Genomic DNA, 24,340 nt, shown 5'->3' on the forward strand with positions numbered 1-24,340 from the left:
CTGTTATTTTAGTTTAATTTGAATTCTGAAATATGGAGGAGAGAAGGAGACCAATCTTAACAGCATCTAACCTACAGCTGTTCGAAAGAGGCCAGCAAACAGCATATGTTGCTTAGATGGAAATCATAATTGCTTATTCTCCCTGGGATGTTGGCCCACCAACGTGGAGCCTCTGAAATTAGCCGGCATTTTTCCGGCATTTTCCTCAGTGGTGAGGCCTCTGCAGAGCTCAGGACAAACTATTCTAGAGTGGCTCACTCCCTGGGAGGCTTTGGTGGTAGTGGCTGCTGTATGTCCTTTTTCTCCTCCTTCCCTTTTTCTCCTTCTTGGTAGACTGAGGTGAATTCCAAACACTACAGAAAACATAGCCTGGGTTGGCTTCCTTATTGGAGGCTGCCAAAGGGACACACAAGGAAACAGGCAGTGCAGAGGCCTGGGGGAGCCCCGGGGCTGGGCTCTCTCTAAGAGAGAGATAACATCCACAAGGCATGCTCCCATCCACAAAACACTTTCACGTACTCTGTGTTTTTCTTTACCTGCTCACAACACTCCCTGGAAGGAGGCGATAGTGTTCCATTTCATAGAGAGGGAAGCTGAGGTGCAGGGTTGTCAGAAGACACACCCGAAGCTAAAGCCTGCTGGGCTGGAGTAAGTCCTCAAATGTAAAATTCCACACCTTTCCCTTTATCACTGTTTCCTTTTTTGTTTCAGTGACTTCCTTCAGCTCCCAGGTTGGTAAGAGGTCCTGAGAGATCTACTTCCTTCAGCCTCTAAGTCTATGGTAATGAACTAAGCCCATGATAAAGACCAAACTCCTGTGGTCTCTATATTGAAAACCCATGATTTGGGGGCTGGACTTAGGAAAAGTCAGAGGTGTGGCTTACTGACTGCCTAGCTTCCATTTTTTTCTCTCTCCCTTTCTTTCTTTGCTTTTTCCTTCCCTTTCTCCCTCTCTCCCTCCCTCCTTACCTTTCCTTCTCTTTCTTTCCGTCTTTCCTCCCTCCTTCCCTCCCTTTCTTTCTTCCTTCCTTTCACGTTTACAGAGCCCCTACTATAAGGCAGGCATTGGACTAGATGCTGTGGGCCGTGCAAAAATGAATAAGTGAAGTACCTGGCCTTCAACAAGCCTAGTCCAGAAGAGATAAGCCACCTAAATTAGAAGAAACAGCTTGTTTGGATTTCAAATCAAGCCGTTTTGATTGGGATGTACAAAGTGCTTGGGTCCTGGTGTAGACAATGGCTCCACGCGGAGGTGAATATGGAGGTAGATAATGAAGGATGTGTAAAACTCTTGAAGGTGGAGAGAAGGGGATAGGGACCCAGACCTGGCTTGAGTCACAGGTCTCGCCCCGTCATGAACCCATTGTTAATAGGGAATAAGGGTTACAGGATTGGGGAGAGGACTGATGTAGCTTGGCCCCCTCAGTGGCATTATGTTAAGGAGTAGCAGTGCTGGAATGGACATTTGGTGTGAATGAAAATCTGCTGGAATGGAAATTTGGCATTAAGAAGATGAAGCAGGTATGTGGCAGGAGTCTGGCCCAAATGTCTCTTGTTAGTCCCTCCTGGCCTGAGAAACCGAGAACTTGTTGACTTCTGATGTGGCTAGAGCAGTGCCTTAGCTCAGATGCTGCTGCCATTAGAACTGTGGGCAGCTCCTAGAGCTCAGTGATCCAAGGCTCATAGTGAGCCCCTGCTCTCTGTCAGAAATCTTTGCCCTGCCTTTTTTGTCAGAGACTGTTCGTCCTCTGCCTGACCTTTGTGTTCACTATGTCCCTGTTTGGGAATGTTCCTGCTGAGAGGTATAGAGTAAGTGTGTCCAATCTTTTGAGTTCCCTGGGCCACATTGAAAGAAGAAAAACTGTCTTGGGCCACACATAAAATACACTAACACTAATGATAGCTGATGAGCTAAAAAAAAAAAAAAAAAATGCAAAAAAACCAATCTCATAATGCATTGAGAAAGCTGCAAATTTGTGTTGTGCTGCATTCAGAGCTGTTCTGGACTACATGTCCTGGGCCCACAGGTTGCAGGTGGACAAGCTTGGTATAGAGTGATCCTTGAAGCCTTGAATCTATACAAGGGTAAGTTTCAGCTCTCAACACCTGCATGTCTCATAAACCTGCCTTGCTGGATTTCAGAGTGTTTACCAATCCCATGGTTAGGAGCATGGCTTTGGAATCACACAGGTGTGGGTGCTAGCAATGGATCTAGAGGGGAAGTATAAGATGGTGGTCACAGACTTGGAAGTCAGACTGCCTGGGGTTGGAGCCTAATTTTGTCGCTTCTAAATGTGTAACTGTCACTTTATTGTGTCGTCTATAAATGGGAGACAATAATCTCTAATTGAGAGGGTGAGTGTGATGTTCAAATTAATTAACACATTTAAACTATTAGTACAGGGCTTGACACGTATAGCCCACTAAGTTTTAGCTGCTCATAGAAGTAGCAGTAGCAGCAGTAGTAGTAGTATGACAGTCATAAAGATGATGTAATCATCATAGTGGCAATGGTAGTGTAGTAATAATGGTGATACTGGTAATATAGGACATTATGGTGGTGTTGGTAGTAGTGATAGTATTAGCAGTGGTATGGTAGTAATAGAAGTAACACTGAAAAGCTCCACCACTTAAATATCTTGGGAAAGTTTCTATACCTCATCTTAACCAAAAACTAGGGCAAATGGTATTTCTCTCATAGCAGTGATGATGGTAACAAGCAATCAAATTTCACAGTTATTTACTGAGCACTTGAGACACATGAGAAATTATCTATAGCTGAGTCTGTCATATGGAATTTCACCAAAAAATAGATAAGTTGAAATTTGAAAACCCCCCAGGGGTTAAGTAACCCAGTGTTTTTCTTCATGATTCTTTCTTTGCAGACAAAGCAATGACCTTGTGGAGGAACAAAGCAAGACTATATTGTTAACAGTACAGGGTAAACCAATGGCCAGAACCACACGATCTCTTTTGCCATCAGCTCCCTGTGGCCTAGCACCATGCCTGGCATAACAAGTGTTTAAGTAAGTAATATGTTTGCTTATTGAATATTTGTTGAATGCAGAATAAAGGGATGATGCTGCACTGCCTAAGTAAAAACCATGGGGATTCTAGAAGGCTCTCCCCAACAAAGGAAGGTGATGACATTTTGGCTTTTAGTCAAAATAGTCCTTTTAGTTAGGACAGGAAGGAAAGAAGCTCCACTTTGGGAGGGGCCCAAGGGTCGCTTTGGATGCAAGAGCTGTGCGTCTCCTTTGTAAACATGGGAGAACCTGCTATGTAACAGCTCCTCTGTCTCCATGCTTTTACTCTAAGCAAGCCAGACAAACTCAGGATATCCGTGGGTGGGAATTTATTTTGGCAGCTCAAGTGATGTAGGAAAGCCAAGAGCCTGGGGCTATTCAGTTAAACAACACATGTTAATCTCAGTCTATTTTGCATAATCCCAGCAAACATTTTGATGTCAGGAAAGTGTAATCCAAGAACAAGCAGCTTCTGTGAGAGGCTTGTTCTTGGCATGGCTCAGTAATACAGGAGGATGGAAGTGAGGTCTGCGGAGGAAACCTTTTGTCCAGTACAGGTGTGATCAGATGCAGAAGCCCATTCTATCCACCAAATTATGATGTTATGGTGTGGGGGATGGGACCCCCAACCTACTAGTGGCTGGGGTACAGAGTGACTGCTTTGCCTCTGTAGATTTAAGAGCATGGTTTCTGTAGTTGTGATGTGTCTTCCAAAATTCATATGTTGGACCTTTAATCCGCAGTGCAACTGTGTTGGGAGGTAGGGCCTAATGGGAGGTATTTAGGTCACAAGGGCACAGCCCTTCATGAATAGATTATTGCCCCTATAAAAAAGGCTTATGGAAGTGGGTTTGCTCTCTTCTGCTCTTCTGCCAGGTGAGGATGCAGCAAGCAGGCCAATACCAGATGCTGGCACCCTGACCTTAAACTACCCAGCCTCCAGGGATGTCAAAAATAAACTTCTGGTTGTTATGAATTATCCGATCTCAGGTATTCTGTTATAGCAGCACAAAACAGAGAGAGGGCATTGGAACTCATTGCAAAAAGAATAAAAGGAAAAAGCTGACGTGGCCAGTAAGAAAATGGTGAAGATGTCCTGCAGGAATACTTTTCTCTGCTAGGCCCTCATGGGTAGGGTCATAAGGATGTGGTTTCTGAGAGCAAGCTGTCTACAGTGGGAACAAACAGCCAACTCAAGTCCCTGGGCCATGGCTCAAAGACCTCAAGGTGAGGAAGGCAGGCCCTGTTGGCTCTTAGGATGCATTGGCCCTCTGCTGATTGCTGTCTCTTGTGCATCCCCATCCTCTACACCATCATCTCCTCTTCACAGGTACCAAATTATGAAAGAATCTGTAATTCTGGTTGAGGTGGGTTTACTGGCCAGTATACATATATATGTATATATCTCCCAGTTATGGCATTTTCACATGAAAATGATTTTACATGTCACCTAGCATCTCCCTCTATTCCTCCCTCCCCACCACACACAAATCCCATTCCCCCCACCAGATACTCATTCCATTTGATAGGTGGGAAAACCCAGTTGCATGGTGGGGGAAGTGCTTTTTCAAAGTATTCACAGCAACTTAGCATCAGACAGTGCTGGGCTATGACTTACATCTGTCCGCTCCAGATTCTCTGCTCTTTATGCTCTACACGCTGCCTCCCACACTCAGACTCTCTTCTTTCTTGATATTTAGGAAGCATGGCACTTCCAAATCATCTGTATTTTCTCCAGGATGATTTTTACTTGTATTTAGTGGGCTGAGAGTAATGTTAGCCTAGGAGAGAAATCATCACAGGCCCAAGATAAAGGGGATGTTGTTACCATGGGCTCCAAGGAAATTAGGCAGTAGGATTAAAAAGTGTGTGTGTGTGTGTGTGCGCGTGTGTGTGTGTAGACATACATATAAAGAATAAGTATATATAAAGATATGCATGGAAAAGTACATATACATATGTAAAATGTATATAAGAAATTAAATATAATACAGATATATATATAATATCTAATATATGTAACATATTAACTTCTTGCTTATTTGGTATGGGTTTGTAAGTGTAGAGTGAAAACCTTGAAATTAAATCTTGATTCTACCACTCATACAATTAATGACTTTCGTATAGTCAGTTTTTCCCCAACTTTAATTTCCTCATGTTTAAATGAAGGATAAAATACCTTCTTACCAGGATTGTGGTAAGGGTCATATAGAATCATGCACTGTTTCAGGAATGCTTTTGACTTTAGTGACAGAAATATTCAGCCATAGTGATTTAGACACATACAGATTTAATGTTCTCAAACACAAAGATGTCTGAGGCAAATAACTGCTAGCGTTAACTTAGCAGTTTAATTCAACATGGGCTGATGCCTTTGTAATTCTCTTCTCCTTTCCTTACTCGTTGCATTATGACTGCTGCAGCTCTTGCCATCATACCTGTAACCTAGTAGGAAGTGGTAAGAAGAAACAAAAATGTCTCTTTCAGGAAATCAAAAGATTTTTCCAAAATTTCACAACAGGCTCCCACTTATCGTGTCCAGAGCTGTGTCACATTGACACCTCTAGCTGGAAGTTGGCAAAGAAAAAGAAGTTGGGAAATAGTCAATCTACTGTGTCTGCCAGCATAGTTTTCCCATAGGACTCAAGACTATGGAATGAATGCTCTTGTTTCTCTTCTTTCAAACGATTCATGCAAGTGTGCTAGGAACTCTAGAATAAAGGAAAGATGATAGGGCTGGTGAAATGACAAAAAGCAGGCTGAGTTTCTGCTCATTGCCTGAGAAAAGATTATTTGTTTCAAGACTTGCTTATGCAGGTGACTTCAGTGGTCTGGAATTCAGCACTACCTGGTGAGTAAGGGCAGAGAAAACTATTGGGAACTAAAAAGGAGAATGACATCCCACCCCACCCTACCCCCACCCACCCTGGCTGGGCTGCTGGACACTTTCATCTGGATCTCAGCCCTCAGTCTGGTCACACTCAACACATCCATGAGAAAATTGGCATTCGGGGGACATTAAATCATCTTTACCATTGGATTTTACTGTCCATCAAGGGCTGCAACAGCTTCTTCCTTGCTGAGGCTCTAAAGTTCAGAGCCCTCTTTGTCTGTGAGGACTGAATCTTAGCAGGCAACTGGCTATAACACCCAGAAACAAGGCAGTGCTGGTGACAGGGACAGTCAGACAAGAAGGAGGGCAGCAAGCTGGAGGGGAGTCCTCTCTCCTTAGTTGGGGGCAGAATAGAACATAGAACCTCTGTCATGGGGGTTAGCATCTGGATAAAACAAAATGGGCTCTCATCTCTGTTGCCTCCCCTCTCTATTCCTTTTCTGGTCAGGCCTAAGATCTATTGCTGGGTCCTCTCCAGTGTCTCCTTTTCTCAGCTCTTGCCCCTCTCACATGGATTACAGGGTGATATGGTTTGGATTTGTGTCCCTGCCCATATCTCATGTTGAACTGTAATCCCCAGTGTTGGAGGAGGGTCCTGGTGGGAGGTGATTGGATCATAGAGGCAGATTTCCCCTTGCTGTTCTCATGATGGTGAGTGAGTTCTCATGACATCTGGTTGTTTAAAAGTGTGTAGCACTTCTCCGTTTATTCTCTTCTTCCTGCTCTGGCAATGTAAGACGTGCTTCCCTCCTCTTTGCCTTCTGTCATGAATGTAAGTTTCCTGAGGCCTCCGCAGCCATGCTTCCTGTAGAGCCTGCAGAACCGTGAGCCAATTAAACCTCTTTTTTTTTTTTTTTTAAATAAATTACCTAGTCTCAGGTAATTCTTTATAGTAGTATGAGAATAGACTAATACACAGGCATAGCCAGCCTGGGGCTCCTTGACACAGTCTGTCCTCTTTCAACCAGCTGACACCCTGATGGTGTGGATGGAGCACTCATCTTTTGTAGTCGGGATAGCTGAGTTCTAAGCCTGAATCCTCTCTGCTTCCAAGCCATGTGACTAGATTGCTTTCATTCTGACTTAACGCATCTGTAAATAATATCATCATTAGAGAGGTTGCTGCCAGGGCTGAGATAGGCAAAGTTTGTGAAAGGGGCCTCATGGGCTTCAAGGACTGATTAGATGGGAATTTGAGTAAGGAAAGGACAAAAAGAATAGGCTGGGCTTCAGGTGTCTCAGTTAAGCTTCAACAAGAGCAGATCTTCTATCTTTGCTACATGTTGGGCTTCTGGAAAAATATCATGTGAAAAAAAGTTTTTCTGAATAAATGAATAAATAAGGAAACCACCAGTTTATGTTAAGTGCATAGCATATATTAGGCACTTAATAAATACTGCTTACCTCCTTTCCCCAAACTCTTTTTTGAAAAATGGCAATTGCCATTTCCAATGGCTTTTGCTTCATGCACTTCTAAAAGTTAAAAAAAAAAAAAATACACTAAATGCTTGCCACTTGCATCTAATTATGAGAATGGCTGGTCCAGTGATTCTGTGTGTTGCGATCACAACTCCGGTGCTTATCTCTTAATCCATCAGTTGCAGATGACCACCCAGGGACTCATTTTTCTTTGGCATGACTTCTTTCTGCAGCCAAAATTTCCTGGACCTGCCTGAACTCCCGTCTCCATGCAGCTCCCCTTTCACTTAGCTGACCTGATAAATGGCCAAGAAGGTCTGGTTTCAGCAATGGGCACGTTTCGCTAGAAAACAATTAAAGTGACCAAAACCTGCTGAGATCTAATAAATATTCACTCATCCACCTGAACAGATGCCAGTTACAGCAGAAGAAAAATATAGTGTCTGCAATCAGGGAATTCACTGTGGTCTGGATCTACTAGCACAGGTGTCAAAAGAAATACAATGAAATCAGGATAATCTTGCTATAGAAAGGGCACCAGGGAACAGAGAAAGATGGGGTACAGGAAGGTAGGTGTCTATATAAAAGTGATACCTAGGGATCCACATGTGAATTTGTCCCCTTTTAGCAGAGATGGCGACTTGAATATGTAAGCTCCTTAATAAGGTTTGTATAATAAATCTTTGGGTCCCTTTGTAGTCCTCAGAACAGGGCCCTAAGTAAGATTCAGGGATACGTAACAGAGCAAGGCTTAGAGCGTGCAGGTCATAGGAGATATGGGAATGCATGACTCACACTTCTGTAATTAGAGGCTTCAGTTCTTATAGGAGAAGTGGTAGCTCTAGGTGAAGTTCAGGAAGATCTATATGGGCTACTGGGTCTAAAGATTCTGTAATTTCACAGGGGAAATCACTTCTGCCTGGAGGGGATTCAGGAAGCTTTGTGGCAGAGGTGGCATTTAAGATGGGTCCTGGGATGTGGAGGTGGGGTAAGGCCGTTTGAGGAAGAGTGGATTCTGTGAGCAAAGGCTTGGAAGAGAAGGAGCGGATTGTGCTCAGGGTCAGCCTGAGGTCCTATAAAATCCTGTGGTTTGGAGACAGAAGACCAGATTCTGGTCCAAGCCTCCATCTGTTCATAAGGAAACTCAACTTCAGAGAAAAAAAAGTTATGTGTCCAAATTCACAAGGCCAATTAAAGGCTTCTTATGAAATTCGAGAATGACAGCTTACCAAAAAATGAAGCATCAGTGGACAATACGAGAAGAGCTTTGGTTAATTACTAACTGTGAAGGAAATTTTTGAGCGCAGAGGAGATTGAGTGCTATAGGTAACAGAAGGAGCCTTCCTGGAGAAGGCACAAAGAAAGTTTCTCAAAGAACAGGGTAGAAGAGAAGAATCAGGGACAAAGAACTTCTAACTGTGGGACCCAGGCACTGGGTCAGGCACAATATATATCTAATTGATAAAAAAGACTAATTGCCAGTTACTATTTTTGGTAACCAATTATGTATTAGGTATTTTATTTACATCATCTTTAAAATTTAAAGTGATACTGCCAGGGAAGAAATATTATTCCGTTTTGCAAATTAGAAAACAGAAGGTCAAAAGAATTACCCAATCCACCCTGCTGTCAGGAAGGAATCAGAGCCAAGTAATAAAAAGTGATCTGCTTCCTATGCCACATTGACACCAAGATTGTTTTTGTCTGTTTATTTATTAAGAATTACAAAATAATCACTATCCCACTTTACATGTGAGAAAACATGTTCAGAGTGGCTAAATAATTTACCCAAGGCCACATAGCAAGGATGGTGGTGGGTTCTGTCTAAGGGCAAAGCTGATGCTTTTTGCCAGGTAACACATTCTTTACCATTGTGGATTTGGATGGGTCTAAAGGGAATGGACAAAGTGCGAGTATAAAGGTGTGGGAGATGGAACAAGCATATGAAACTGAAGAATGTTGAGGCCACCTGCCTCCTGTCCATCTGAATCTGTGTGAATCTGAAGGGCACAACATCTTGATCTTGGCTCCATTTTCTGCTCTTAGTTCCAAGACTTCTCAGGCCAGAGTATTCTTTACTCTCTCTACATTGTGCTTTGGGTGATAAAAGGTTGGAATTTTGAAATTCTCTAGTTTCACTCTCTCTACTGACTGTTTATATATACAAACCTTCTGGCTCCCCAATTTCTAGGCAAGTCACTCTCTTTGAGCCTCAGTTTCCTCCTCTGTTAAATGGGAGCATCAATCTTCACTTCAAGGATTGTGTGAGTAATAAACAATGTTGATTAAGAGTTTAGAACAGGGTGAGTATGGTGGCTCACACCTGTATCCCAGCACTTCGGGAAGCCGAAGCAGGTGGATCACTTGAGTTCAGGAGATTGAGACCAGCCTGGCTAGCATGCCAAAACTCTGTCTCTACTAAAAGTACAAAAATTAACTGGGCATGGTACCACCCGCCTGTAATCCCAGCTATACTGGAGGCTGAGGCAAGAGAATCACTTAAACCCAGGAGGCAGGCGTTGCAGTCTGCCAAGATGGCACCACTGCCTGTCACCCAGGCAGTCTAGCCTGGGTAACAGAGCAAGAATCTGTCTCAAGGAAAGAAAAAGAGTTTAGAACAATGTCTGGCACACATTTGGCGTTTCATATACAGTTGTGGTAAGTAGATGGTGTGTTGTTAGTATGACCATTTTCATCTGCCCCAGCCACCCAGTCCTCAGCCTCCAGGATCCATCAGACCTAAGCCAGCCAGCCAGCATCCCTGCTGTTCTTTCCCAGCTGATATGGGCTTTCAACAAGACTCCTTTTTGCTATACGGCAGGCAGGACTGAGGTAGAAGAATAGGGGTGGTGTGGGGTATAGCTGGGTAGGGCAGCCAGGAGTTTTTGAAAAGTAATTCATGGAAGTGATGGTGAGTCCCAGCGTAGGGGACAGCAGATTAAGCAGGCGTTGCCCCATGGCTAACCAAGACTCCCTAGGGGAACCAATTTCTGAGAAGAAAATGAAGTCTCTCCCCTCCCGTCTCTCCTCATTCCTACCTCACCATCCTTTGCCAACTCTGGGCTCCAGCTGGTCTGGGAGGCAGCTCACCTCTGCCTGGTCATTAACAGTTCATTTGCTTAAATACCCATCATCATTACTGCCAATGGCTCCTCAGGGCACCATTGCATCTCAGGAACAGCAGCAGACATTCTCCTCTGACTGATGGCCCCATGCTCAGCCCTGCTACCTGCTAATGACTCCTGGGCTGACAGCCCAGTTTGGGGGCAGCAGGATGTGGAACACTGAAGGAGAACTGCGCTTCTCCTGTGAGTTCCTCTGACCCTCACAGCCCTGGAAAAGACTTGGCCCTGAGAATGACAATGCCCCATATCCTCAAGGAAGAGAGTATAGGAGGCATCCTCAGTGCCTGCTCTCTAAAATCTCACTTCCTGAGAGCACGTCTCTGCTCATGTCACAGGGTATCTCCATCTTCCTTTTGCTTGCAGGATGTTTCTCCTGAGTATATCAGGACATGAGATCCAAGAGGAAGGAGACTCTTCTGACTTGACTACCACATCATGTCAGCCTATTTAGAAAGGCTCTCTCATCTCTGTATTTCCAGGCAGGTGGGATTGTACCCACTTTACAGATGAGGAATCTGAGGTTTATGGAATTTGAGTGAGCTTCCCAAGATCACACAGCCAGGGTGTGTCAGTGTTGCTTTCCAAATTCAGTTTGGTCTGAACCCAAAGGTCAAGCTTCTTTCTCTGCCCGTGATGTTCAATGTGAGGGAAGCCCCAGGATTCTGCAAAATTGAGAAGCCAATAGACATGGATAAATTGAGCAGCTGCCTACCTTACAGAAGCATTTTCTGTTAAAAATTTTACTTAGTTATGAAGATTTTGTGGTTTTGTTTGAGGGGAACACCACTAATTTTCCCCTTCCCTGACTTGCTGACCCCTCCCCTTTTCTGCTTTCTGCATTATCTCATAGGATGCTGTTTCTGTTTTTTCCAGGCAGAAGGGACTGCTCTTAGTAACAACTTTTCAATATGCCAAGGACTTTTTAAAGCTTTACATGTGGTAAGTCATTGAATCTTTACAATAAACCCATGCAATGGGTCTTGTTATTATTTGCATTCACAGATGAGGGAATTGAGGGCAAAGAGGCAAAAAACTTGCTCAAGATCACCATAGCTGCTACATTAGAATCCTTAAAGGGTGAGGTGTGAGGAGTATCTCTTTAAGGGCATCATTCCTGTGCCCCTATTGTGGTCTGACCTTCTTAAGTCACCTACAGTTTAAGCTGTGTTATCAGAAGTTGAGAAACAGATTGCTGTGGAGTGAAGCAGGTTTAGAAGGGCCTGAAGCCTGGACATGCGTTGTGGTAGGGTTGGGTATGAGGGCTGACCTGGTGCTGGCAGGGAGAATACATCTCGCTTAACAGGAGAGAACGATGTCCAAGTCCCTTGTCTGCAGCAGGTGGTATCAGGGCAGGGACTAGGTTCTACAATCGGTATGGAAGCTGCTGGAAAGCTCAGCCAGGAAGCTGGGGGGCAGGCTTGAAGGAGGCATCAATTCTGGGACCAGAATCAGGAATATATTCAGAGGAAGGGCCCTGAGGATGAATTTCTGCTGTGGCTCTCAAACCAGGCAGAATGAATCACTCCCTCCTCTGGCTCCCTAGCGTTTGCCCACATCCTTGTTGCCACACTTACTTCTTTGTCTAAGTTGCAAAGCTAACCATGTCATTCCTCAGCTTAAAAAAATTTTAATGGCTCTATAAGGCTACAGGGAAAATCCCAAACACCTAAAAATAATTTCCAAGGACCCCCGCAATCCACTACCGGTTGAGACCTTTGGCATCATTCATCACCTCCCCTTGTAAGATTTGTTTTATCAGAACAACATAACTTTCAGTTCACATCACAAAAAATTTTCTCTCATCCCCTTCTATCAGGTACCTGTGATTCCCTTTGCTGGGAAGTTATTTCCACCTCTCTGGCCACAGCCATACCACATACATTCACACCCATACCCTGTTCCCTGGAGAACTATTCATTTTTTGACTCAGATATTGGTGCTCTGGGAGCCCTTCCTAGCCAACCCCACCCTAATCCTAACAGCCAGGCCACTTTCAATGCCCTTGCTGTATTTCCTCTTAGCAACCAGTATTTCCCCTACCATGCACTTGCCCTCTGGACTGTGATGGCTTTTTGGTCTGTCTGTGATGGACCTTTGCTCCCAGCACCATGAGGGCAGGCACTCTGTCATTTTTGTCATTGTGTACCAGTGTCTGACACACAGTAAGTGGTCAATCCACATTGCTGAATTATTGAGTGGCCTCCAGGTTTTTGCCTGTGAGACTATTTCTTTTCCAGAGTGACTCAGACACTATATCTGGGTTATCATTAGGACTCAAGAGCCTCCCTCAGGATGGGCCCAGAGCAGACAGAAGTATAATCCAACTTAACTAAAAATAACATAGGAAATGGTGCACCAGACTGACACCTGTTGCCAGACTGCAGTGAAATGCTCAGTAAGTCAGGCCCAGGTCATGAGAATGGGAACCAGTGGGTGCTGGGCCCTGAGGTTAGTGTCAGGTTACAGCCAGGGTGGCCATGCTAAGTTACCCTGTGTCCCCAAATAGATAAAGTATCACAAGCTGGGGACAGGACTGGCCCCTGAGTGTTGTTTGAAGTTGACCTCTAATTAGTATCATGTGGAAAAATCGGGACTATGGGAGCTGAGAAAAGGCAATGTGGGCAATGAGTCCCAAAGAGGGAGAGGTCTATGATCAAGAGAGAGCAGCTGGAGAAAGGAGAGAGACTGGGCTGTCCCCTCTCAGGCTGAGCTACTGGGAGACTAAGAGCCCCTCTTCCGTTTGGCTTTCTAAGGCTGAGGCTGGACTGGAGGGACTCTCAGCAGGAGAGGTCCCCCAGTGAGATTCAGTCCTAGGAGAGGTTCACATTGCAATGTGGCCCCGGAATGGGCAGGGACCCTGACTGAGGCAAGTCCAAGGAGCTGAGGCAGCTGTAAAAAGGTCCAAGGTCAAGTTCTGGCTCAATTAGTTGACCTGTGTGAACCTGACAAGTCCCCTCCCATCTATGAACTTCAATTTCCTTCTCAACAGAATGTGGAAGTTGAGCCTCAGGTCTGCAATTCCTAACCCACTTAGTCTGGCATCTAAAACTTAGCTGTGTATGTGCCAACTTTGTCCAGTTTAATCCACTCAACTTCACTGAATGCTTATCTGCATAATGTAACAGCATAGGCCCTGGAGTCAGATTAGTGGGGTCTGAACCCTGATCTTGCAACTTGCTAGTCGTGGGACCTTGGAAAATATTCTAGACTTCTCCATGACTAGCTTTCTTCATCTCTAAAAAGGGAATAACATTTGTATCCATTGGGAATAGCATTTGTCATCAGACTTTTAGGAGGGTTACATGAGACAATGCAGGTAAAGCAGAGGCTGGCTCATGATATGACCTTGATAAACGCTGGCTAACATTGTCAGTCAGGATTCTCTAGTTTTTGTCAACACACCCAACTGATCTTCACTCATTTTCATTTGTTCTTTTCTACCCAATTCCTCTCTACCTCTATCCAAACCTAACCTATCCTTCAAAGTATTATATTAGACTTCTCCAGAGAAACAGAACCAATAAGATTGATAATGAATTAATTAAATCCTTATAAGAAATTGACCCACATGATTATGGGGCTGGCAAGTCCCAAGATCTGCAGGGTGAGTCAGGCAGGCTGAACACCCAGGAGAGCCAATGGTTTGGTTCTAGTCTAAAGGCCAGAAGACTTGAGACCCAGGAAGAGCTGATGTTTCAATTCAAGTCCTAATACAGGAAAGCATCAGCGTCCCGGTTTGAAGGCAGTCAGGAGGGAGGAATTCTGTTACATCCAGAGGGTCAGCCTCTATGTTCTATTCAATCATTCAACAAACTGGATGGTGCCCACCCACATCAGGGAGGGCAATCTGCTTTCCTCAGTCAAATGTGAATGTCACCCAAAAACATCTTCACAGAAACATCTAGAATAATGTTTGACCAAACATCCTAGCATGCTGTGGCCCAGTCAAGTTGACACATACAATTAACCAACACAGGTGGCTCAAGGACCCCTCCTCCTGAGAGACCCACTCAGGTCTTTCATTGCCTGGGATCTTGAACTCTTCTTTTTCTGAACTACTAGAGGATTATTTCTGGTTGTCCTATTTTTTTTTCCAATCAGTTGCATTGTGATTTTCATTATAAAAGAAGAACAATAAAGGCTGGAGACACTGGCTCATGCCTGTAATCCCAGCATATTTGGAGGCTGAGGCGGGCTGATCAACTGAGGTCAGGAGTTCAAGACCAGCTTGGCCAACATGTCGAAACCCTGTCTCAACTGAAAATACAAAACTTAGCTGGGCATGGTGGCACACACTTATAGTCCTAGCTGCTTGGGAGGCTGAGACAGGAGAATCACTTGAACCCAGGAGGTGGAGGTTGCGGTGAGCTGAGATTACACAACTGCACTCCAGCCTGGGTGACAGAGTAAAATTCCTTCTCAAAAAAAAAGAAAAAAAACAAAAACAGAACAATTTATTCAACACCTATTGTGTGCCAGCCAGAGGATGGTAGCCATTACTATTCCTATTTTTAAAGATGAGGAAACTGCAGCTTAGAGGGTTTAAGAAACTTACCTAAGAGGTTTTGTAATTGAGGGAACCAGGGTCCAAATCTAGATCTTTTTGACTCCAAACTTGTGTTTTTTCCAATACACCAAGCTATCACCCTCACTATTACTTAAATAATCCACCAACAGGTGTTTTCCTTTTCTCATTGGATTGTAAGCTGCTAAAAGGGAGGAGTTTATGTTTCTTTGGATCTTTCACTGAGCTTAACATGGTAACTAATGCTTGGCAAAATGGAGATGTATCTGGTTGTGATTTTTTTGAAACAAAAGTATGGCTGTGGCAAAGGACCAAGTGTCATTTAAGCTTGAAGTAGGGAATTTTGAGGGGGTCTCAAGGCATATTTCTTTCATTTCTCAGTTACCATGCACCATGTCTTTGCTTTTTGTCTGCAGTGAGCCCATTTCCCAAGAGGAGGAAAAGTCATCAGCCCTGCAATCCCCACCTTGCAACCATTCTTTCACTTTTTCAGTTTCTATCTTCTCCAGCTCTTCAGCTCCCTGGATGTTTTCTTTCAGGCTCATTCTTGTCCTCCATCTGCATCTCCATCTTCCATTTCTACTGTCATCCTAGCTGGGGCAAGAAAGACTTAACCTGTGCTTTCCCTGTTCATCCCCAATCCAAATGCTTAGCTGCTCTGGTCCAGATTTCTCTCAGCTCCTGGCTTCAGTTCACCATAGGTTTGGAAGCACTTTGTGTCTTCACAGTCCACGAAATGGCTTTGCCTTCTTATTTTAAGATCTTCTTTTTCTGCTAGGTCCTAGTTTGAGTGAGATTCTGTTACCACAAGTAAGAGATCCCTATCTGAAACAACTCAGTGATTCAAAAGGTTATTCTAAATTCTACTTCAGTTCTAAGGTAATTTTTTAAAATAATGAGGACTCTAACCATCTTCTTGGGAAGAAAGTATTCAGAGCTAAGCCTCCACATGGGGAGATCATGGAAAGAGTACAGTGGATATATAAATGTGGGGGTGGCTGCTGGACCAGAACCAGCCTATCTATTTGGTGGCAGGCTTGTGCCCTAGAGAAGTGGCTGAGTGAGTGAATGTAAGGAGAGGAACCCAGGCTAGCGGAATGGGCTGAGCAGACCCTAGGGATTAGAGAGTCATCTCTCCTGGCCCCTTGAAGAACATCTGTGGCTTGGACAGAGCCTGCTCTGGCATCCATGGCAGACCTTGGAGCAGACTGCAAGGCCTCAAGACTTCCTGCTTAGCAGGCAGTGAAAATGCAGCTCAGCCAGGAAGAAATGGTCAGCAGCAGAGAGTGGGTATCTGTTTGGATTGGCCATATGTCTGCCTGGACAGCAGGTCTCCAGGTTTACACCATCGTTAATGTCGAAAGGCTAATGCAGATCATGAAACAAATTTCACTCTCTGTCCTACTGAGCACAGTATAATGGCAGAGCTGTCAGAGAAGATACTTGGCAGAATGCATCCTTCTACCTGGCATGATATAATTTGCACCACCTCTACAACTTTTCCTAACTCTTTCCTAAAAATAGTGCTTCAATTAGAAAGTGACACAACTTCTTTTGGGAAGAGTGTGAACAGCCACGAAATGTTCCATAAAGGAAGGAATAGGTGAGACCCCGGTAGATCATCAACTGCCAAATGATATACTGTAATGTATGGTAATTGGTTATTATTAAAATAGTCTATTGCTTATCACACAGTAGCTAAATGGCCTTTCAGTTGCTCTATAATTTCTCAGTGATGGGTGATCTGTTTTCTTCTTTGGGAGCTGGATACCAAGGATATCAGAGCAGCATCTGTCACAACACAGGAAGAGAGCACAGGGAGGGGAGGGTTTCTGCCAAGGTGGGGCTGTACTGGGTTCTTTCAAAAATCCCCTATGGGGCCAAATGCTTTTAGGAGTTTTCACAGGGCCAGGGAGCAGAGAATAAGGCTCTGCCTTTCCAGGCCTTCCACTGCCTTCTATCACTTCTTCTTCTTCTTTTTTTTTTTTTTTTTTTTTTTTAAGTTGGAATCTCATTCTATTACCCAGGCTGCAGTGTATTGGTGCAATCTTGACTCACTGCAACCTCCATCTCCTGGGTTCAAGTGATTCTTCTGAGTCAGCCTCCCAAGTAGCTGGGACAATAGGCATGTACCACCCCTAATTTTTGTGTTTTTAGTAGAGACAGTGTTTCACCCTGTTGGCTGGGCTGGTCTTAAATTCCTGGCCTCAAGTGATCCACCTGTCTCGATATCCCAAAGTGTTGGGATTACAGGTATGAGTCACCGAACCTGGCCGTATCACTTCTTACCTGTCCTTTAAGCTACCTCTTTAAAAGTGTTCTAAAAGTTTTTGCTGCTGGTGGAGAAATGACACATTTGTGTAGAGTGAGGTGGGACTGGGGGATGCCATTCCCTGATTCTTCTCCTTCAGTGAAACTATAGAGAAGCCTGGGCCTCACAGAACATTGCTAACTCTGAGACTCTGAGGGTAAGAAGTAAGATTCAGAGATCTCAGGGAGACCTAGATCAGATCCCCAGGGAGGTGGAGAGAGCAGCTGTATCAGAGACAAAGACTCAGCCCAGGACAACATGAGGGAGAAGAAGGCAGGGATGAAGGGATTCAAGAATTGGAAGGCACATAGCAATCCGTGGGGAAGCTGATCTCTCACTTCTCAGATGGAGAAGAAACACTCAGAGAGGGAGCAGCTTGTCCAGAACCACATGCTGTGATAACACCCAGAGCTGGGTGAGAGGTCTGGCCTTCTGAATCCATCCAGACAAGCCCCAACCGGAGGGTGCTGCTGAGGCTATTTGTGCTGAGGCTAGGAAAACAGGAAGATGGGGGAACACAGGGCCCCATTTCCTCTTCTCCATCCCCTCACTGCTCCAACAGGCCTCATTGTGGCCCTGGGGCAAGATGAGAGGAGGGGACAGTTTTATAAAAAGATGAGGCACTCCAAAGTCTAGCTGGTTACAGGATACAAAAGGAATACCTGTGACTTCTGGGCTAGTTTGTTTCCTACTGAACGGGCAACAGAAGCTACAGTTAGAGTGGAGTCTGACCTTAACAAATGAGAAATATATAAATCAGGAGGGAATGTCTCCAGAGAAGCCTCTGTCACCTTTTTTTTTTTTTTTTTTTTTAGAGAAAGAGTCTCACTGTTGCCCAGGCCAGAGTGAGCACAATCATTAGTTACATTTGATTGAGCATACAGTGGCAAAATCATTTCTCACTACACCCTCAAATTCCTGGGCTCAAATGATTCTCTCAGCTCACTCCCAGAGTGCTAGGATTACCAGCATGAGCCACCACACCCAATGACTGTCTTTTATGTCAATGGTATTAATAGTTATTTTTTTCAACCCAACTAAACCCAAAGCCTCATACACTCTAGGATGCTTAATGAGTGTTTGTTGAATGAATTTATGAATGGATGGAAAGATGTATGAATGCTTAACATTATAAATAATCCATTTCTGTTTCCACTGTTTTAGAGCTTAAAGTTCTGGCTTGTGTCATTTCCTTGGGGAAATCTTGATGGACTATAACAGGAAAAGAAGGGGTGTGTCCCCACAGCACTGTGTACATGGTGCATTGCCATAGTGTATTGTAAGTATCTACTGGGGAGCCTCTCTACCCCACGACATAGTTTTTTTAACCATTGCATCCCCAGTAGTTAGCACATGTCTGTCATAGAGATGTTCAGAAATGTTTGTTGAATGATTGAGTATTCAAACATGCACACACTCACACATGTGTTCTAAATTATGAAAACATAGCTAGAGGAATTTTTTTTTGTCTGCAACGCTTTTATTTTCCATTTCAACCAGATCTCAATATTTTGGAGAAATTAATTTTCCCCTGTTATTTCCTATCTTGGTGGAATGGTAAATCCAGATACCTGCTCTCCCTCTGTAGAAGTCAAAGGGATCACTGAGGGCTTCTCTGCCAGAACCAGGGGCCAGCTGATGCTCTCTCTGAGACATCTGGTTTCTGTGCAAATAATACAAATATGAGTAATACAAAGATGTGATCAGAGTTCATTTATCCCATAGCTCCCTGATCTGACTACTCCTGCTCTAAAAATATTCCTGTAGCTCCACATTCTGCATTATTTGGTTCCAGCCCACGTCTAAGCCTGGTTCTCCAACTTTCCCATTGATTCACTGAGCTCCTGTTACCCTTCCAATAAATTCCCTTATACTTACATCAGCCAGAGTTAGTGTGTTGCTCACAATGGAAAACTTCTTACTGACACAATCACAAATTAATTTCTGAGCATGAATACACACTCAGCAGAGGGCCTGGCTCTTCTGTGGAATAAATGAATTATGTTTAGTGGATCCTCACTTATGGCTGCCATTCAAAAATGTTCACTGAAAATACTTATTTTTCACAAATATCGTAGAAGCTCAAGGGTTTAAAAGCAAATCCAGATTGCTCTCTTGGCATCTCTCAGATTAGGAAAAATGAAATATAAATTAAGCAAGTTGCCAGAGACATTTGAGTGGACATTTCAACTCAGTGGTGCCTAGGCCCTGCCAACTTAGATGGCCTCTTCTGCCTTTGCTAAGGGAAGGATGCCACGTTGCTCAAATAGGCCTGCCTGTTGTCAGCACCTCTTCCTCAGTGTGGGTCTTGGTGATAGGGAAAGTGGTGAGTGAGGAGGTGCTCACCTCTATATATACCCGGGAAAAGAAAAGGAAGCTGAGCACAGAAATTTTCCTTAAGCCAGACCCACTTAATTTTCCAGCCAAGCACTAACAATAAAGCAGCTTGAAAATCTATCTTCTCCAAGAGAGTATCTGCCCTGGCCTCCATTATGGGTGTGGTATGGTGGCTGTTATCCGCACTAACAGAATATCCAGGGAAAGACATTTTTCGTTTGTTTTTAAAAATATGAAATATGTTAGACAGAAGCATCCCATCCTTTCTGTGAAAAAGATGAAACCCCAATCAGATAAGTGTAGAGACAACATTGCCGAAGGGGCCAGCGTGGTCTTCGTACCACATGCTGTAACCCACGGGGCTGATGCTGGGATTTTGAGTTTCAAGTGCTGGATGATCACTGGGGCTCTGGGTAGAGATAGGTTCTCAGTGCCCCCTCAAAGGCATTACTGGAAGCCAGTTGTTCAGGGAAAAGCAAGTTAGCTTGGAACTGTGGAAGGAAATTATCTCATCTAGTGTACCATAGCCCTATGGAATAATAACAATGGTTATCCTGCTCTGTGCCATGAAATCTCTATGACAGCTCATTAAATATAACAGTCTGCAAGACATGTATTCTTATACTCATTAAATAGAAGTAGAAGCCTAGGTCCAGAGAGCTTAAGTGACTTGCCCAAAGTTGTAACTGGTTAGTAGGGTAGCTTAAATTTGAGGATTTATTCTCTGAATCCAAATCCTCTGCTGTTTAAGACCTGCCATGCTGATTCCCTGTGCTTTTGTAATTTTGGGAAATTCGTTTTTGTCTCTGGACCTCCATGGCCTCCCAATACAATGGAGAAATTGGTTCAGTCACCTCTGATATCCTTCTCCACTAAAGTTACATTTCTTTGGGACCAAAAATCCCAGACCATTGTACCCATAAAAGACAAAGCAATCACCTCTGATTTGACTGAGGTACCACAGGAAGAGCCAGCCTTTGACTCACAAATAGACAAAAGCAGGTCTGTACTCCCCCAAGAAGTAGAAAGGTGCACAGATACTAGTCCAAAAGGCCCAGTGGTCTCTGATAGGTATTGCCACTAGAAATATATGGGAGAAAAAAGATTAATTCTGGGAAGATTGCATGAAGGATCGAAATGAAATGTAGAATTTTAGCTGACTCTGAAAATGATGGCTAGAAATTAGAAAAGGAAATCAAATTTAGCATTTTAGGCACTGATAAATAATAACAACTAAAATTGGACACACAATCATCTAAGACTTTTGCATATGTTAATGACATTTAATTATCACAGCAGTCCTCTAAAAGATATAATACTATTATTTTCATTTTATAGATGGAGAAACCAAGTCTTTGAAATCTTGAGATACTTGCTCACAGTCAATATAGATGTTAAGTGGCAAGTTTGGTGATTAAATCCACAATGATTTTCCAAGTTTATGCTCAATATTTGAATGATACAGGGAACAAGTGAAGAGGAGGGAGGCAGGTCATATGCCCTAGGCCATAAAGGAGGGAAGTAAAATCGAGGAAGATGCAGCAGAAAAGAAGGCTTTGAAGGCACTTAAAAGAAGACTTGAAGGGTCTTGGTTGGTGGAACCATAAGAAGAACACAGAGAAGTTGGTGAGGATAATCCTGCCCCTTCTCTGTATTCTAGAGCTGAAAACTCCAGCTTGTGTCAGGGTACTCAAAAGAAGAGACGATTTAGTGCAGCTTCTACCATGTGTCAAGAGTGCACCTACCTAACACCCTTGGAGTTTTCTATGCATTAACTCTTTTAATCCTTGCAACAGCCCTGTGAGGCAGCCACAGTTTACAAGCTCTAGTTTAGATGAGGAAACTGAGGAACATAGAGGTTGAGTAGCTTGCCCAAGATCTTCAAGCCAATTGAGCGGGCATCCAGCTCCAGGGTGTGTGGCATGAGCACTCTGCAAGCTTCCTGAACAGGCTGGAGAAATGAAAGGGGTATGAGCCTGGGTCCAAATTCAAGCTTCATTACCATGGGGGTCCTCTTTGAGTCTCAATTTCCTTATCTGCAAGGCAAGGATGACATCATCTCCTATCAAGGGTTTATGTGAAGATGACGTGAAATCACTAAAGGAAATGCCAATCCTAGTGGACTTGAGGTAAAAGGACTCCCAGCCTTAAACTCCTTCCTCTTATTCCCCAATAGTCTTCTTCCTGTGGAATCTGGATTTCAAGTCTCCTTTCCCAGAAAGGGAACACCTTTCTTTCTGGGACCGTTGATATAGAGCTATGTGAAGCATTCCAACCTAAATTTCTCTTCCCCAAACAGCCCTGACTGACATTTTCTTTCCCCACTCAGCTCAAAGAAGCTCAGAGCATTGAGCAAACATCTGGGATTTTTGCATGTTGCCATGTCTTTTAAAGAACATCCCTAAAATGTACTGGAGACTCCAAGGCTTAAAATAGGTCCCTGCAAATTCACCCATGCCTATAATTGAATAGCAGTTTGAGAGAAAAATAGCTTCAATAATGTTGCATTTTAAAATTATGGCACATATTAATTGCACTCGAGTCTCCATTTTCATTTAAGAAAGTGGCCTCCTCGTAAGTGAAGTGGGAAAGATACAAAAAAGAAAACCAAAAATAAGTCAGTTTTTTTCCCAAATCACTGAAGTGCAAGGCACAGTCTGTTCCCAGGCAGTTTCTGAGGGAGAGATACCTTCCCCTCTTTTGCCTGGAGAAAGGAAGAGATCTTATTGTAATCATTCTTATTTTGTGTAGAGCTCAGGCACAGAGGGAAAAATAAAAAAAGACCCTTCCAAGATCATAAATATGCCCAATTGTGCAATGAGGCCCTCCAGCCAACTGATTTTAATTCTTCCAGCTTAGATATTTCCTATTTTATAGATGAGGAAATTAAGACTGAGGAAAGAAGGCACCCAGGATCCTCCTAACTATATAAACTTGAGTTTGTGTTTGGGAGAATAGAGGTCCCATAGGCTTGAAACTCTGCCTGTTGACCAAGGTCACTCTGGAAAATGGCAATAGGCTATCCTGAAGGCCACCTGTAGTCACCATCTGTTGCTAGTATTTAGGACTTCCCATTTCTCATGCTTGTCTACTGCATGTTCACAGACATCTGGCTGACTGTCAAGTCATGGTTGGACATGTGGGTAGCAGATGTGCACAGCACTGCATCCAGCTGTGCTTTTGCCAGCTGCAAGAGGTACCATTTGCCAATTTCTTACCCATTAGACATCTGGAGAACAGGGCCCACATGAGAAGAAGCTCCTAGACATGGTGTCCCTCTAGGTGAGAGTCATAATGCCTTCAACACTCACCATGAGCCTAAGAAAAAGCTGGAAACAGAATTCTGGCCAACACATTCAAGAAATAATTTTTGAGTGCTAAATCTGTGAGAGGCACCATTCTAGATGCTATAGAACTGGTGGAAACAAGACAGAAGAAAGGACTTCACTGTAGAGGAAGGGGGAAACTGTGATCCCCAAAGCAGCCAGGCTGATCCTTTAGGAAAATCAATAGCGTCATGTAATTGCTCACTCAACTTAAAAGCCACAGTCTCTACCCTGGCTTTACGTGAACTGCCTTCTTTTTCCTTTTCAACCTCAACTCCTAACTCTCTTCCTCTTCCTCTACCCACTCCAGCCATACTGGTCATTTTGCATTCCTAGAACACACTAAGCATGTTTCTACCTCAGGGCCTTTGCACTTGTGATTTTTCTTTACTGTTGGGCACACACAGCAGGGATTCTTAGTTCTTGGTTCCTTCTCTTTTGCTATTGTTCTCTTCTCTTCATACTCCCAGCAACTATTTTTAAAAATCAGGAACTATTCATCACAGGCGGTTAAAGAAGAAACCATGTTCTCCCATAGGCTGTCCTGGAATGCCCCACCAGCATCAATGACTGGGTCCTCTTCCCTGGCCCTGAAGGAGTGGGCCACTTTCCAGACATATCCCAGGCAGCAGGCCTGCTCCCTGACACTGACAAGAAGTGAGGAGCCTCAGGAAAAGTCACAGACATAAACAAGATAAAGCCTGTGACCTTCTAGGACACTTTGGCCTATGGACCAGAGAACTGTCAATGGCCCAGCCCTTGCTCTGATAAGGGAGGGCAGGGACATTCCAGGAGATGCATTTGTCTGGAGCTCTCAGGGAGAGCAAAAGCTGAGCACCCCCGAGAATCTGGCAGGAAGAGAGGAGGGGGAATGCTGGTAAGAGGATCTCTCCAGGGTGTGGAGCCAGCCCCACTGCCCTTGCTATCCCTTCAGCCCAGATATGGGGCAAGACATTCAGGCCAACTCAGCAAACGTGTGCCTGGCAGCTCGTTTCTGCCTGGCACTGCTAGGGTCAGGGTGCTGGAGGAGATGGGAGAGCTGGGATACCAGGTTGCAGGGGCTCAGAAAGGTGTAATGGGATGTGGATATCAATTGCCTGCATGGAAAATGAGAGGGGACAAAGGACAGGCTTTAATTCTTTGAGGAAGGAGGCAGTCATTCTGTCTGAGGTTGTAGTAGCCTAGGAATGTTTATTTCCTAGGGAACAAGGCCCCTAAGTAGGCTGTAAAGTCAGCCATGACTTTGAGAGGTGGAGGGATCAAAGGAGAACATTTCTGGCACAGATTGGTATGTTCAAAGCATGGAGGAAGGCAGTTGCAGATGTGTTTCAGTTCATGCAAAGGCCCCTGAAAGGTGGCAATGGAAGATGAAGCTAGA

This window comes from Sapajus apella, unplaced genomic scaffold, assembly GCF_009761245.1.
Source record: "Sapajus apella isolate SASKATOON/1434 unplaced genomic scaffold, GSC_monkey_1.0 scaffold47, whole genome shotgun sequence".
In the NCBI taxonomy this organism is placed as follows: Eukaryota; Metazoa; Chordata; class Mammalia; order Primates; family Cebidae; genus Sapajus; species Sapajus apella.